The following is a 16601-nucleotide window of genomic DNA, read 5'->3' as shown; positions in this document are numbered from 1 at the left end:
GATGTAAATTGACATAGCTCCAATGATTTCAATGGCGCAATCTCAATTTCACTATGGCAGAACTGGAACAGTTCCTGGCTCCACTGAAGTCAGTGGCAAAACTGTCACTGACTTACTAAGGCCAGGATCTCACCCTATGTGTCTGGCTCTCAGTTCTGTGCTCCAAAGACTAGGTCCCACTGCTTCTCCCGAGTAAAGACTGCAGGATTTAGCCAAAATCAGGTAGTTGTATGTATGCTGTAAAAGACACACTTCTTCAGAGTTGTGTGAAATGTACGAGTTGGTGTATTTCTTTTATTCAGATTTATATGATTTATTTATTTGATTAAAAGTAATTTGGATTTAAACATTCTCCTGTATCTCACTGGAAATCCAAAGACACCAACACTGTAGTAGTGCATGAAAACCAGAAAGCACAACTGTCTGATCTAGTTTAGTGGTCAAAGATGAGTGACCAACACCATAAACAAACAAATTTGATGAATGAACATAAGAACATAAGAACAGCCATACTGGGTCAGACCAAAGGTCCATCTAGCCCAGTATCTTGTTTTCCAACAGTGGCCAGTGCCAGGTGCCCCAGAGGGAATGAACAGAACAGGTAATCATCAAGTGATCCATCTCCTGTCGCTCATTCCCAGCTTCTGGCAACCAGAGGCTAGGGACATCATCCCTGCCCATCCTGGCTAAGAGCCATTGATGGACCTAGACTCCATGAACTTATCTAGTTCTTTTTTGAACACTGTTATAGTCTTGGCCTTCACAACATCCTCTGGCAAGGAGTTCCACAGGTGGACTGTGCATTGTGTGAAAAAATACTCCCTTTTATTTGTTTTAAACTGGCTGCCTACTAAGGAAGCAGCATTATCCACATCGGGAACTGAGGCACAGAGAGACTAAACAACTTGCTTAAGGTCACACAGGAAGTTTGTGGCAGAGCCAGGGACTGAACATGGGTCTCCTGAGTCCCTGCTTTTACCACAAAGCCACTTTTCTTTCCTTTTGAAACCTTCCCTGGGACACTGTTGTTCTAATACCCTTTTTTTAAAAGTAAACTTCCCTATCTCTGTTTCAAATAACTACTTAAATTATTAACATTGAATGAATGTTAAAAATCTAATTAAGGAAATTGTCTGAAAATGAGCCTTATCGCAATAGCCTCCCTTTATTTGGAACACGTGGTTATCTCACACCAGTCACACATAGTCTGGAGTGTTGTCAGATGCTACCGGTGTGGTGCTCTGCTTTCTCCTATGTTGATATCACTCGGCTGCATGCGTCTGTTTCCTCTGTGTGCTGCCCCAGCTTTGCACAAATAGCTGACACAGCAGACCCGAAGAGAACCCCCAATAACCACAGAGTCTAGTAAGATGCAAAGTCACGTCGACTAGGTTTATTGCAACCTTGGACACAATTGCAGTTCCCTGTAGGTTTCTTAGCCTAACTCAGGGCATACTACGAGAAAGTGCCTCTTGGCAAGGACCCAGCTCAGTGGTGGGACTTTCCACTGCCCCCGTGGCCAGACAAAGACATCCACTCAGGGATGCATTCTTATAACAGATACAAACAAGTTACACATCACTCCTGATGTATTGAGGTGCAACCGCTCTACGCAGCAAGGTGCCGCCTCTCACCTTGTACATGTTGGTTTGAACAAAACAACACTATCCATCATATTCCCCTTTTAGCCCTGTCATTGGGATGGGTCAGCCTGTTCCTTGTTGTGTGTGGAATGTACAAGTATGCGAATGTTCTGATATCTGGTGTCCAGTACCTTTTAGATATGTCTCTTTTTGCAGCATCAGCCCTTTCCTTGCCAGCTTCTGTGAGCAGGGCCTGCCTCTGGCTCACAGCTTAACTTTGCTTTATGTTAGCAAAATCTTGACCATTACTTTAGTTCAGGCCTTAGGCCTCATACCAGGCCTCTGATACCAAGGTTTATATCTCAGGGCCTCCTCTTACTACATGGAGAATTGTGGGACACAGGTTGCAATAGATTCCATCTTAGTGGACAGTAGCATGGCCTAGTGGTTTAAAGCAGAAGTCTGGGTGTCAGGAGATGTCTGTTCTTTTTCTTTCTATGCCATTGGTTCATTGTGTGACAGTGGACAAGTCACCTAAGTTCTCTGTGACTCGTGAAATGGGATAACACATACCTGCCATACAGGGCCCAGGGCGGTAGGGGTGTGTAAAGTACCTTTATAGCCCCAGATGCAAAGAGCTATGGAAGTGAAAAGCATTATTATTACTATTACCCTTCTTCGGGTTATTCTCCCACTTGTAATTTCCAACTCCATAGTCTTGTTTTTCTAAGATGAAACATTCAGGCCCAGAGGGTGGGGAAGCTCCAGGAGGAGAATGGGGAGACATTTACATGACTTTTTTTAAGATGAGCAAAGGGTGGATGAAGAGAAAGTCCAAGGTGAACATGATGGCCCCCACATGGAAAAGGATGGTGGTTATCTGCTGTTATGGTGCATATGAGTAGAGGAATAGCAGCAGGTATCTTGTAGCTATCTGTTATATTTCTGTATTGCAGTACTTCATTGTGGGTGAAGCTCACTTCTTCCTCCTGGAGATGCAGGCTTTTGCCCCCTTGGTCTCCATTTAAGCACTACGAGCCAAATGTAGGAATGAGTCTAAGATGGTGTAATTTATACCTTCTTTTGTATCCTTGGCATGTAAATTACACCAACTTCAATTAGCACTCACTTATTGACAGGTAACTTATATTCCCTTATACATCATTTCAGGAGCTGATCCTCTGAGTCTGAACTGGAATAATTTACCGGGTGAGTGTCTGGAAGGAGGTGCAAATGGGACCAGCATAGACTCACTTAAACTCACCTCAGAACTTGGCCCTGTTTCTAGTCATGAGAGTAGTCAATTCAATGGCTGCAAGGGCATGGTCAGTCAGTGACAGATGAACTTCAAAAGTTCTGGAGGTTCATTTGGCTGTATCCCAAAGTTCGAGTGCTTTTTTATTTTTTAACCTCATTGGTCTAAATTTGAGCTGGAAATCTCATGTGAACAGGCTCCTTCACAAAGTTTCCAGCTAACTGCTGATGTGCATGTGGTTGGAATTACCACGTGAAGAGCATTTTGTTACTGCTGCTTTGGGCCCAAACCATCCAGGACAAAACCCATTGAAAAAGGCCTCAGGCTTTTCATAAGCATAAGACTTCTGGCCACCATACCACCTGCTGGGCCCTATCCAACATACCCTTGTAAACTAATGAGGAAGAGCCATAAGCCATTGTCATTAAACTTCCGTTCTTAGCGGTTCATGCACAAAGCCGGGTTTCTTCCTGTTCCTACAGGATATGACCTACTTCCTGACCACAAGCGATTGTGAAAGTAAGTGAATAAAAACATATACTGTAGTTAGAGACGGGCCTGACTCACCATCCCAGGATCTGGATCTGAACTTTCCCAACCGTTGGGTGTGTTCACATCCAGGATTTTGGTTTGGGCTCACATCTAAATTTGCCACGTGTTCTGTGGGGACTGGATAGCTCAGCTTCTGAATCCCATTCCCAAGCCCTCCTTTCAATGCTGCCCCAGCTCAGCTTTCAACCAGATGCCAGCTGGTGACCTGTGTGAAATGAACTGATCTCAGGCCACTTGCTAATGTCCAGTTGGTGCTTAAGTACTATAATGTAGGGTCCTGTGATAAAGTGTCCACCCCATGCAAGCCCTGAGCAGGTTAATGTGGGCCAGAAGGGGCCAATTAACCTTAGATGCTGCCCCAGGAGGGGAAACCAGGAACTGCTATGCAATAATTGCAGATGAAGCCCAGCTGGGGGAAGAACTGGGCTAGGAGTATAAAGCCAGGGCATGAGAGTAGGAAGGGCCTGCAGGGAGGAGTTCTGCACTCAGTCTCTAGTGGGCAGGGGAGTTGGCCAGACTCAGAGTCAAGGAGGAGATCCGGTGGGGAGTAAGCCCTGGTTCCTGCCCTGGACCAGGGAATTTGAGAAGGCTGAAATAGCTACATGGGGGTGGTGGATGCTCTGGTGGTAAGCCCAGGGATAGGCAAGGTGCTAGAGGTAGATAGGAAGGAGCCCAGGGGGGCTTAGACTGAACAGACCTAGCTTGCTAGTCACAGGATCCCTGGGCTGGAACCCACAGTAGCAGGAGGGCCTGGGTTCCCCTGCCAGCCTGGCAAAGTGGCACAGGACTTGGAGCGGTAACAGAGGACTTCCTGAGATGGCATATGGACAGCTTGTCCAGGGAGACTTAGTTACCTCACAAGGGGAGACTATGTTGGGTTTGTCTACACTGCAATTAAAAACCCATGACTTGCCCATGCCAACTGCTTAGGGCTCGGTTGCTTAATTTCAGTGTAGACTTCCAGTGCAGGGCTGCAGACCATTTTGCAGGGTCCTAGAGCCCGGGCTCCAGGCCAAGCTCAGAAGTCTACACTGTGATTAAATAGCCCCACCGGCTGGGCCCTGTGAGCCCGTCAGCTGGCACAGGCCATTCATGGGTGTCTAATTGCACTGTGCATATACCCACAGTGACCTGGCCGGAGGGCTGAGTCATGAAGAGGGAGCACCCCAAGTCACGGCGATAGAGAGGGCCAGAGTGTGAGCTACTGATGGAAGGCGGGACCAGAGGGGGTGAAAGCTAATTCCCAGACCCAGCCACAAGGAGAAGCCCCGGCAGTGAGTGGGACTCCTTCACAGCACCTAAAAAGAAAGATAGATCTAGATTGCAGGTATAGATGGGTGGAGGACGGGGGTCCACCTCGCAAACAGCACCATCAAAAGTGTTACCAATTGGCCAGAGGGGACAAGGACTAAGTGGGCCAAGGAGAAATGGGGATGAGTGGGAAATTAACAAATGAGATAATAATTATAGTAATACTTTTCACTTCCATAGCACCTTGTACCTGAGGATTTCAAAGCATTTCACTCTGTCCTAAAACCCTCTGCCCTGTATGGTGTGTAAGTGTTATCCCCCCTCACTCAGAGAGTTAGTCCCTCTAGGCCCAGGCAGAGGCACGTTAGTGGAAGATGGTGGGTGTGGGTAGGAACTGTAATTTGCTGCTGCTCGTTGAAATCATCAATCACTTTTGATCTGCCCTAAATCACCACACATGTTTTAGACATCATTCAAAAGCTGTTTAACACATGAACCTATTTTTCTTGAAGATAAAGTAGACAACGTTGCAACATCATTCATTTAATTCACCTCAGCTACCCAGTGCCGTATTTCTTCCCCAGGGTCTCAGTTCTATGTGTGAACCCAAGGGGTTTAGGACCACTTGCAACTCGGCGCCTTGCATAAAAGGCTTTGAGCAGCCTCTTCTTTTCTAGTAATTCTACTGCAATCTCTCTCTCATGTAAGATTTCAGACTGGGGAAAAGAATATGCAGCGGATGTCCACGTTTTCCATCTGCAAATGCTTAAAACAAAAAGTTGCCAAAAGGCAGGTCTCTATCTTATGGTATTTTTTGAAAGTCCTGATTGCTTTTTTGGTGTGCGTGCATACAGTGCAGACAGAATCAGAATGATGGCTGAACCACAAAAAGGAAGCCTACCATGCCATTTCCTGTTTTCTTTCCTACAAACTGTATCTTCAGATGCTACCATGGAGTGAAATAAAAGCAGAGATAGAAGCTGAAGCATGGTCAAAGACTTCAGAAGAGATTTTAAACAAGGATCTGATGAGGCAGAGAGATACACAGCGGTCGCTGCACATGGCAGGAGCTGCGGAGGAGAAGGATCTTGCATCACAACTGTGAGACAGTATGAAGGGACAGCCAGGAGGCTGCCAGTTGGTGCTAGATAAGAAGAGGGAGCTGAAACTGGGGATGCTATTCACCATTGCCTTTCACCGCTGGTAGCCACACCAGTACAAACTAAGTGCAAAGTGGGTGTGGAATGGTGCAGTTCTGGGACCAGATCCTCAGCGGCTGTAAATCAGCACATCTTTGTTGAAGTTGATGGAGCTAAGCTGCTTTACACTAGCTAAGGCTTTCTCCCCGATCTAGTAGTGTTTTACACCCACTCTTTGCTGGTGTCAATGGCTACAGAGGGGGCAGGGCAATGGTGAATCAGGCGCTGGGTCCCTGAGATAGCCTGGAGAGAGAAAACTTAGGGACATCAAGGGAGAGTTGAAGACAAGTTGGGCCATTCAAACAATAGTCTGAAATGAGCAGGGTGGCTGGCGAGGTGTCTGGGGGTTGGGAGCAGTGTGGTCATTGTAACGAATTAGAAGAATGAGCCATCTGTTTGTGCATATGGCTGGCTGTCCATTTTCCTGTTCCTGAACAGCACAGTTTGGATCACAGCCTATTTTCAACAATTACCCTTCCTTACTTCCCACAGTAGAGGGTCAAGCGAAGTCAAATAATAAACAAGCTGTAGACTCATTCTTTCCTCTATCACTTATCCTGGAGAAAAACACTTTGCTTTTTTTCTCACACTACTCACCTTCCTCTGTCCAAGGCTCCCAGTACTCACGCTTGAAGGTATACACTGACTGAGAGCTGGGTCAGGGAGAAACTAACGTCCATGGTATAATATGCACAGTTAGATGCATTATTAAGGTTGCAGGAGGGAGGATAACCTTATCTCTCTCCGGCATCTGGCATAGGTCACTGTCTGAGGCAGAATAACAACTAAAGGCCAATCTAAAGCCCGTGGAAACCAATGGGAAAAGTCACATTGACGTCAATGGGCTTTGGATCAGTGCACCATTGCAAGATGTTGAGAAGCCCTCCCATCTCCACTGCTGGCAAACAAACACAAGCCAAACAGGACACAGAATAGCTCTGTTTGGAAGATGGCCCAATGATCATTCCTGGTGGACACTGGAAAGGAAGTGCATTGCAAAGTCACGGGCCTAGGCCCATAAAAGAGCAGGCGGCGTCTCTAGCAGAGCCGGTGCTAGGCATAAACAGATTAAGCAATTGCTTAGGGCCCTGAGCTACTCAATGGGGCCCCCTATTAATTATTAGTATGTGGTGTGTGAGGGGGGTTGGGGCCGGGATATTCCTGTGTAGGGCCCTCAGTGGGCTAACATGGCACTGGAACTCTCCAGTGTTTTGAGGCCAGTAGATCAGGGTGTTCAGGTGGAGAAGAATGAATGTTGTGAGGTTGGGCTGCATTAAAGTCAGATCCTTGCAATCCAGCCCTTGAGGTCAGTGGTAAGGGAGAGAAGGGCTCAACTGTGAGGCAGAGGCAAGGCAATAGACAATGATACAGTGCACCACTAATGGCCTGCTGGGGTGTGCTTGAACTGGCCTGACTTGGGAGTGGTTTACGGTGGGGAGGGCAGCTAGGCTAGGAAGAAGAGTGTGTTTTTATTGATCGCAGAGGATGTTCCCTGAAATTTGTTGGCCCACAGTCTGTTTAGTCTTACTCCACTCTTGTGTGGGGAACAATGGAAAATATGACAAATGGGATGGACAGGTTGGGACACCCTCTGTCTTTACTGTGAGATCCCATGCTATAGCTGCTGCTTGTGTAGGCCCCAATGTGAAGTCAAATGAGTGGGGACCCCGGCTAATTTTCACAACCTACATAACGCGCTTGGGGTTGGATGGAGGGATTGGAAGTGGGCAGGTTGGAGGCATTTGCCATTCGGAAGGTGATGGTGAGGGAGGGCTTGGGGAGCTGGAGAGGTCAGATGAGCCAGAACTGTTTATCCAATCCCCCATTTCGGGATCTGAATAAAATGGGACCTAAATCCAAACACCCCTGGCTTTGCAACCTGAAATCCAATTGACTTGACTTATGTCTAGTCAGTCTGGGGGAGATTAAGAAGGTTTTCTTCATAGGAAGAGGCATCAAGGTACTTATCACTCTGGGAGCAAGAGAGGATTTCACCACCTGGTAGGGGTGGTTGGATCTGGGTGATTGTCACTGGAATGTGGGGATGAATGGGCTCCCCATGTTCCTCTGTCAGAGGAACCTGGAGTGATGCACACATCAAGCCAGCAGGCAGGGGAGGTGTGTGCTGGGGCAACAGGCTCACAGAGGAGAAATGCAGAAGCACAAGTGAACAATAAGGCAATGGGAAATCTTTGTTGTAACCCTATTTCCTCCTCCCCAAGTTGACTTTCAAGTTGGAAAGAGCTAGATAGGAAGAGGCAGACAGCAAATGCTATCTGCTTTCCTCCCCCTGGAAAACGTCCAAAGTCACAAGCCTGCTGGAGTTGCACGTTACTGCTTAGGGAGGTTGCCTGATCTTTGTTTTCTTTAAAGGTTTAGGTTTCATCTGAAGCTCAAAGGCTGCTGGTGGTTTCCAGCTGTGTCGGTTTAGGCCTGGGTATCACAGGCCTCCTCCCTTCCTCAGACCCTGGCTAATGACTTCTGTGACCCAGGCATTCAAAAAAAGAGAATCTCAACCTGGGCCATCTACCAATAGTACAGCACACCAGAGGCAGGCTAGTTGGAGAGACTGCTCAGCACTTTTATTCACTGCACAAGTACCCGGTTTGTGTCTCCTTAGGCTTCTGCATGCATTTTCAAAAGAACCAAAGTGATGGAGGGTATGTCTACACGGGAGCTGGGGTGTGATTCCCAGTCAAAGAGACATATTTGCGCTAGTTCAGATTGACCTAGTGCACGGGTGTGAATGGTGGAAGGGGCTAGCAGCCCAAATACACGCCTGTTGTCTCTGATGGATACAAACTCGGGGTGGCTAGCCCTTCCTGCTGCTCGTGCCACCACAGTGACACTATTTTTAGCATGCTAGCTTGATCAGAGCTAGCGCTAGTATGTCGCCTTAAGTTCAGAACCACAACCCCAGCTCGAAGTGTAGCCATGCCCTTTGGCACCTAAGTCCTATTGGGCTATAATAAGGCTCAGTCATTAGTAAAGCTACTCCCATACAATCATGACCTCATCTCATCAGCATAAGGTGTCCCATATTAGTAACACGATACTTAACCTTTCCCCACTGCCCCCTTCACTTGAAAGTTTCCAGCAATGTTACGTTGACTACTTTCCAGTTGCTACGAGAGAGCTGTGCCAGAGATGGGTAAGTGAAAGGGGTGGAGAGGAGCAAGGGCAGCAGGAACAGCCAATCAACACCTCTGCTTCCTCCATCCACCTCCCACTCTCACCCAGCCCATAGGAATTATAGAAACTAGAGATGGAAAAGATACATTCGGTTCCATCCAATCCATCTCCCTGCTAATGCAGGATTGTCTCCTACAGGACAACTTTTAGCCTTTAGTTTGATATGTTCTAAGCTCTTTTGGTCTGTCTTTTTGTTCTGTGTTTGTACAGCGCTTAGCACACTGGGGTCTTAGTCCATGATTGGGGCTACTAAATGCTATAGTAATTCAAATAATAGTATACAACAATAATAGTATGTTCCATACAATGGAGATTCCGTCCCTTCCCTGTTAAGACTATACTACACCCTAATACATCTTCCTACCAGATGTTTACCTGCTATTCAGCTTCAATTTATCCTTTTTTTAGTTTTACCCCATTATTCCCAATCACACTTCTATGTACCAAACCCCATTAGTTCCTTTCTCCATAGCATTAATAATCTTAATATATTCATAAGCTGTTATCTTGTACCGCTATCCTCCACATCTCTTACATATCCCTTAGCCACGCTACACTAAATTAGCTCCATTATTTCCTCCTGTGTCATTGCCTTCCGCCGATCAAGATCAAAAGACTTTGTGATCATAGATGCAAGTGATTCTACTCATCTCTACAGTTGAGACCCAATTATAGGGACTTTTTTAAACATCATACATACTGCTGGTCTTTTGCACAAGGAAACCTGGCTCATCTTGTTGTTCTGTGTTTGTACAGCACCTAGCACAATTGGATCCTGGTCCGTGACTGGGGCTCCGAGGTGCTCCTGTAATACAATAATATGTAATAATATTTACCCTTTTCCTGCATCAATAGCCTTCTTCATGTGTCAATTTGTTTTGAACTGTTGATGAAATCTTAAAGCGAATGAGCTTGTGTGATTATTGCAGACATGATGTGTATCCCAAAGTGAATGAATTACAGAAAGTACAGTGAGTTGCAGTTGAAGAGGTGGTGGTTGGTTACATAATACTGCATGGGGAGCACATCTCATCTTTCATAAGTATTCAACAGAGAGCAGCAAGTCAGCAAGAAATACTTTGCTTTGGAAAAATACACTCTGCTGCATACTCATTTTTTTCTTTGAACTTATGTAACTAGTCTGACTTGAAAGGAATCGACTAAAGCCACATTATACAACCACCACTTCATATGTAACCTACAGCAGATGCCTGGTTAACAGAGTAGTATACAATTTAAGGCTATTTTAGGTCAGCTCCAATATCAGCTGAAACAGATTAGAGGCATAGGAAGAAGTGTTGTTAGAGCAGGAGGCTGAATCAGGAGTTTGGGGTTCTACTGTGTGACCTTTGGAAAAGTCACAACCTCTCTTGTGCCTGACTCTCCTTACCTTAATCCTAGGGATAGTCATGGCTTTGGAAAGGGCTGAGTCCCACCCCATCCTTAGAAGTGCACACTGACTCTGAGTCCGAGTCCAAACTCTCCCCCTTCAGAAGGTTGTTGGGCTTTACGGGTATCTTAGAAACAGTAACACAACGTAAATCTCTGCCCGAATTTCTCACCTGGAACCTGGCTGGCCCTAGGATTTCCTTCCAAGACCGCCTCGATTTTAGGTCCCTAGTTATTTACATCTCCTGCTAGAGCTAACTGGACCGACCTGCTGACATGGATGAGCAATAGTTACCCTAAATACAGGTGTTTAACACCAGAGCCTAAGGTGACGCGGTGGAGGAAGCCTGCATTTCTATACAGGCCCCCGTTACAATATGTACCGTGTAGGGGTGTTGTGTATGTGGCTTCATTAGTTAAGACCAAAGTTTGGATCAATTCTTGGAGGCCCAGCTTGAAACACCTTAATGCTGACAGCTGGGCAACCCAAAACGGAGGCATCCAGAATTAATGGCCACTTTTGAAGATTGGGCTGTCAAGTTTAAAGGACTTGGAGACTCTTGGTTGCAATTTGCTACAGAAGTGCAAAATATGGGCCAGGTCTTCTGCTGTTGTAAATCAGTGTAGCTTCATTAGCCCAGGCTCTCGGTCTGCTAAAGCCACTTTGAACTGCTGGAGAGAGCTGGTGAAGAAAGCCCCTTGGCAGAAAATTATTGCCTGGTTTGCTAGTTGCTGGGAGGGGGTGGTGGTGGTGGTGTGCTCTGAGGTAGGGCCTGGCCAGGAGGGGCTGTGATGGACTTGACCTTGAACCGATGGTAGTAGTTAGCATAGGCCCCCATCTGCTCTAACTTCTGCCCGAGTTGGGCAGCTGAGGATCAGGGAGCTGCAAGTGGCACCCTCCAGGCACCACTCCCCACTATGTCTGAGCACAGCTTGGTGGTAATAGGGAATTAAAATAATCGATGTCAATAGAGTGCTGCCAATTCACACCTGTTGAGAATTTGGCCCTATATCTGCATGCAGTGATAACTGCTCTACTTGGGTCGAACTGTCTCTCTGGGAGGACAGCAGTTTCGCCATATGATCTTTAAGGGAATGATGGCCAAGGCTTTCAGAAGTGAGTAATGATTTTGGGTGCCCAACTTGAGATGCCTTAACAGAGCTGGATTTGAAGAAAGTGCTGGGCACCCACTCTCTGAAAGTCAGGCCCCTTTCAGGCATTTCTAGTTGGGCGCCCGAATTCTGAGGCACCCACAATTATGAGTCACTTTTGAATATCTTGGCTGTTGTTTCCAGGACTGATTTTTCATGGCCCTTTAGACGTGTATACTGCACTGCACCTTTATGAATATGTTTCCCTTCCTTTTGTATCTGCCTTCTGACTTGTGGGAAAAGGGAATGGACAGTTCCAAGCATCTAAATAAATAGCAGTTGCCATGTGAGCTTCTGTTTTTCAGGCTGGGATTTAAATTAGCCCATAGTGTTTTGATGACACTTCCCTTTCTGTGTTTAGGCCATGCTGGCTCAGGCCATCTTGCATCTGTCCAAAGTTATTGCAAAGCAGACAAGACAGCCTTTGATCTCGCAAAAACTGCAGCAGTGTGTGTCTGCCTGTGTGTCTGACTCTCTCCTGTTATTGCTGAGCCTGAAACATGATAACTCATATAGGATTTTGGAGTTTAGATTAAAGTACTGTCCCATAAGGAAAACCCAAGGTTGGATTTAAAGGGCTAGACACTGGAGCAGCTGTGACATTTAGATACTGCTTTTGGAACAACACTGTAATAATACATCACTTTATTCTGCTGGGTTATGCTCTCCTCTTGTTAATGGTAGAAATCACAATATCAGAATTGGTAAAAGAGCTTAAGTGTTGCTTGATATGGAGCATTTTGAAAGTGAAAATGCTGCTGAAAAAGTTGAACCTCACTTCCTAGGCTTCTCCATCTCTTTCACATTCATTGAGCAATTGGTACACGAAGAAAGAAATATCACTCTACACTCGATAGAAAGATGGGGGCTGGGTGTGTCTCTTTCAAGTTTTCACAAGATGAATTTAACAGCACCAATTATAGTAATAATCAGGGCATGCGTGTTCAATAGCCATGGTACCAGCCATTTAATCCACTCCTTACCACTGAATTGGGCTCCAGAATCTCAGCATTCATGTAAAATACTAGAAACTTGTAGCCCTCGTGGTTGCAAAAATAACCTTAAAAACCATGAACCAAGTGGAACCAATGCCACACTGTCTTCCTGAATCTGCAAAGAGCATGAAACGATAGCTGTATGACATGTGACCTGCCTCTTTTTTTTCCAGTGGAACGTTAACTGTAAAAATGCATGATAGCTGAGATGGTTGAAATTTATCCAACAAAAAGTTTTTTCATCAAAAATAGTTGTTTTATTAAAACAATTTTGGGGGGGGGGAAATTGTCACAGTTGTTGAAAATTTTTATTTCAATAAAATACTAAGTTCTTCCTCAAAACTTTTAAAATAACAATATTGTTAAAAATCAAAACAGCCTGTGTTACTAAAAATTGGGGTTTGTGTTTATGAGAAATTTCAATAACAATTTTGATAATGTTTTGGATACAATTTTTAGATAGCCGCAGAATATGTGAAAAACATTAGAAAAAGATGAAACACGTTGAAATGCAAATAACTTCAGCATTTCAAAACTTTCCACAAATAAGGACAAATGCAAAGTACTCCGTTTAGGAAGGAACAAGCAGTTAGTTGCACACATGCGAAATGACTGCCAAAGGAGGAGTACTGAGGAAAGGCATCTGGGGTCATAGTGGACCACAAACTAAATATGAGTCAACAGTTTAACACTGTTGCAAAAAAAGCCAACATCATTCTGGGATGTATTAGCAGGAGTGTTGTAAGCAAGACACGAGAAGTAATTCTTCCGCTCTACTCCGCGCTGATTAGGCCTCAACTGGAGTATTATGTCCAGTTCTGGGTGCCACCTTTCAGGAAAGATGCGGACAAATTGGAGAAAGTCCAGAGAAGAGCAACAAAAATGATTAAAGGTCTAGAAAACATGAAGTATGAGGGAAGATTGAAAAAATTGGTTTCTTTAGTCTGGGAGAGGGAAGACTGAGAGGGGACATGATAACAGTTTTCAAGTACATGAAAGGTTGTCACAAGGAGGAGAGAGAAGACTTGTTCTTCTTAACCTCTGAGGATAGGACAAGAAGCAATGGGCTTAACTTGCAGCAAGGGAGGTTTAGGTTGGACATTAGGAAAAACTTCCTAAATGTCAGGGTGGCTAAGCACTGGAATAAATTGCCCAGGGAGGTTGTGGAATCTCCATCATTGGAGATTTTTAAGATCAGGTTAGACAAACACCTGTCAGGGATGGTCTAGATAATACTTGGTCCTGCCATGAGTGCAGAGGACTGGACTAGATGACCTCTTGAGGTCCCTTCCAGTTCTATGATTCTAAATATTGGTTTTCATTTTTTGACCAGCTTCAGTGATAACTGTTTAAATAGATGCATTATTAACTATTTCACAGAGCATTTTGGCAAAAACATCCAGTTGGCATGCTTATCCTGCAGTACCAGATCACCTTTGATGCCAAAAGCCTTAATTGCCCCTACTAAGCTACCAAAAACTCCAGCTTCCCTTCCATGCAATGACTTTTAAGATGCAGTTATTTGAAATCAATACTATTATTTGCAGCCTATTGAAAACTGAAAATGTGGAGACAGTGTAAAATAAATGCAATTTCACATAAAAAATAAACATGTCAGGGCTTGAGTGTGTACAAGTGCTGTACTGAGAGTATTATTGCTTTCCTTATTTAATTCATTACTAACACTTATTTTTGAATGCATATAAACTGCTGCAGGAACTCTATCGTGCCACAGTAGAATGCTGCAGAACCTCTGAATTTTGCCATAGAATTTGGGACCACTTTGCCAGGAACTACATGAGGCCTCGCTAATAAATATAGGAACTGTGAATTTGGTCAGCTGGCATCTGGTGTATATATACACAGGTATGGAAGGTCTAAAACAGAGCAAGAGTTGGAAGTAATGTTTCTACCAGCTTATTTTAGTAGAAATATGTAGGGAATAATGAGCAAACTAAATGCCCTAAACCAGGGCCGGCTCCAGGCACCAGCGCAGCAAGCAGGTGCTTGGGGCGGCCAATGGAAAGGGGCGGTACGTCTGACTCTTCGGCGACAATTCGGCTGCGGGTTCCTCATAGACTCATAGACTTTAAGGTCAGAAGGGACCATTATGATCATCTGGTCTGACCCCCTGCATGCTGCAGGCCACAAAACTGTCCCTACCCTTCCCTTGACTCTGCTGATGAAGTCCCCAAATCCTGTGTCTTGCTGACTTCAATCGGCAGAGAACCCTCCTGCTAGCGATCCCTGCCCCATGCTGCGGAGGAAGGCGAAAAACCTCCAGGGCCTCAGCCAATCTACCCTGGAGGAAAATTCCTTCCCGACCCCAAATATGGCGATCAGTAAGACCCCGAGCATGTAGGTAAGAGTCTCCAGCCTGACCCTTGTTAGCGATTATACTATTTACCTGCCATTGCTCGGTATTCCTCAGCTAATATGTTTTACCATTAAACCATTCCCTCCATAAACTTATCTAATTTAATCTTAGTCCCTCTTGAAGGGAAGGACCTGCTGCTGAATTGCCGCCGAAGAATGAAGCGGCGCCAGTGGAAGTGCCGATCGCGGCTTCTTTTTTTTTTTTTCCCCACCGCTTGGGGCGGCAAAAACGCTGGAGCTGGCCCTGCCCTAAACAAAGAGCCGAAAGGCTAAAACAGAACAGCAGCCAGGAATGCATGTAATACCCTATCTAATTGCAGTTTACAGATGAGTGCTTAGGTTTACGCTGAAACGCCCTGTTTGTTACAAGTCCTAATGTGATGTCTGAAACCATACTTTAGAGATGAATCCAAACCCCGAACGCTGGCACCCAGAGCCCTGATTGTTGGGAAAGTTCAGCTCCAGATATAAACTTTGCAGCTGGCGCCCTCTCTGTTATGGTATGAACCAAAATTGCAGGCTCCCCACCCCACGCTTTTGAAGAAGCTTGAATCCAGATTCGGATTTGAGCTGTGAAACCCGTGTTGCTTTGCTACCATTTTCCTTTTCCATTGTGGGCCCACAACTGTGGAGTGCTCAGCCTCAATCACAGAGCACCTTACACTAAGGGACATAACTGCTCTTTGGATAAGGGGAAGTTAGCAGTAACGGATTGTGCTGCATTCATAAGGCTCTACACCCTTACAATGCTTTATAGCTACAGAACCTTGAACAACTAGTGAGGGGGAAATCCTCTCCACTGAGCAAAGTCGTAATAAAAGGGGTGATAAAGATGGTGGAGGCAGATAGAATCCTCTCCTGAGATCATGGAATGTCAGCAAATTTGCTATTACAGGCAAATCTGTTACTATGGGCACAGCTGAGCCCCCTTTATGCAGCAGATTTGATTGGCCATTCCCTTCTGTCCAGGAAAGCATCTGATTGTCTCAACCCAACACCTGTTTTTTGTTAAGCATGTTCTATCATCTGACTCCGGCGATATGTCTACACAACAGTCATCAGAAGTGTGACTGCAGCATGCATAGGGATACCCAAACTAGCTTTGATCTAGCTACTTCAAATAACAATAGTAGTGAAGCCGTAGCAGCGTGGGCAGTGGCACAGGCTGGTACAATTCTGCCCAGGAAGTTGGGTAATTCCTTGAGCGACTAGCACATATTTCTGCCCATGTTGGTGTGGTTTCACTACTCTTGGTATTTGAGCTAGCTAGATCAAAGCTCGCTCAGGTATAGCTACACATGCTGCAGTCACACCTCTGACTGCTGGGCAGACGTACCCTCCAGATGCCAAGCTTGGGAGTTTTGACCGGGGACGGCTAATTATATCCACCCATTTAAAAGCTCAGGTTGCCAGTGTCATGTGAATTCTTTTCTCTTTTCTTCTCCCGTTCAAATTTACTAATGATACAGGCTGCTTCTGACCTCCCTTTAGAAGGCCCTGTCAGGAATCAGAGCCTGCTGCAGACCTAGACTCCTGGCAGTTTTATCAGTACAGCTGGCCTGCAGCAGCTTGCCTGCCTGGCTGGCCACACCACCTATTTGCCTGGAGGGGTCAGCAGCAGGTTGGCTCTTACGCCAGCAGCAGTAACTTGCTCAAT

Source organism: Malaclemys terrapin, chromosome 1 (genome assembly GCF_027887155.1).
Source record: "Malaclemys terrapin pileata isolate rMalTer1 chromosome 1, rMalTer1.hap1, whole genome shotgun sequence".
Lineage (NCBI taxonomy): Eukaryota > Metazoa > Chordata > Testudines > Emydidae > Malaclemys > Malaclemys terrapin.
The sequence above is the reverse complement of the archived record's forward strand: the minus strand, read 5'-3'. Positions refer to the sequence as shown.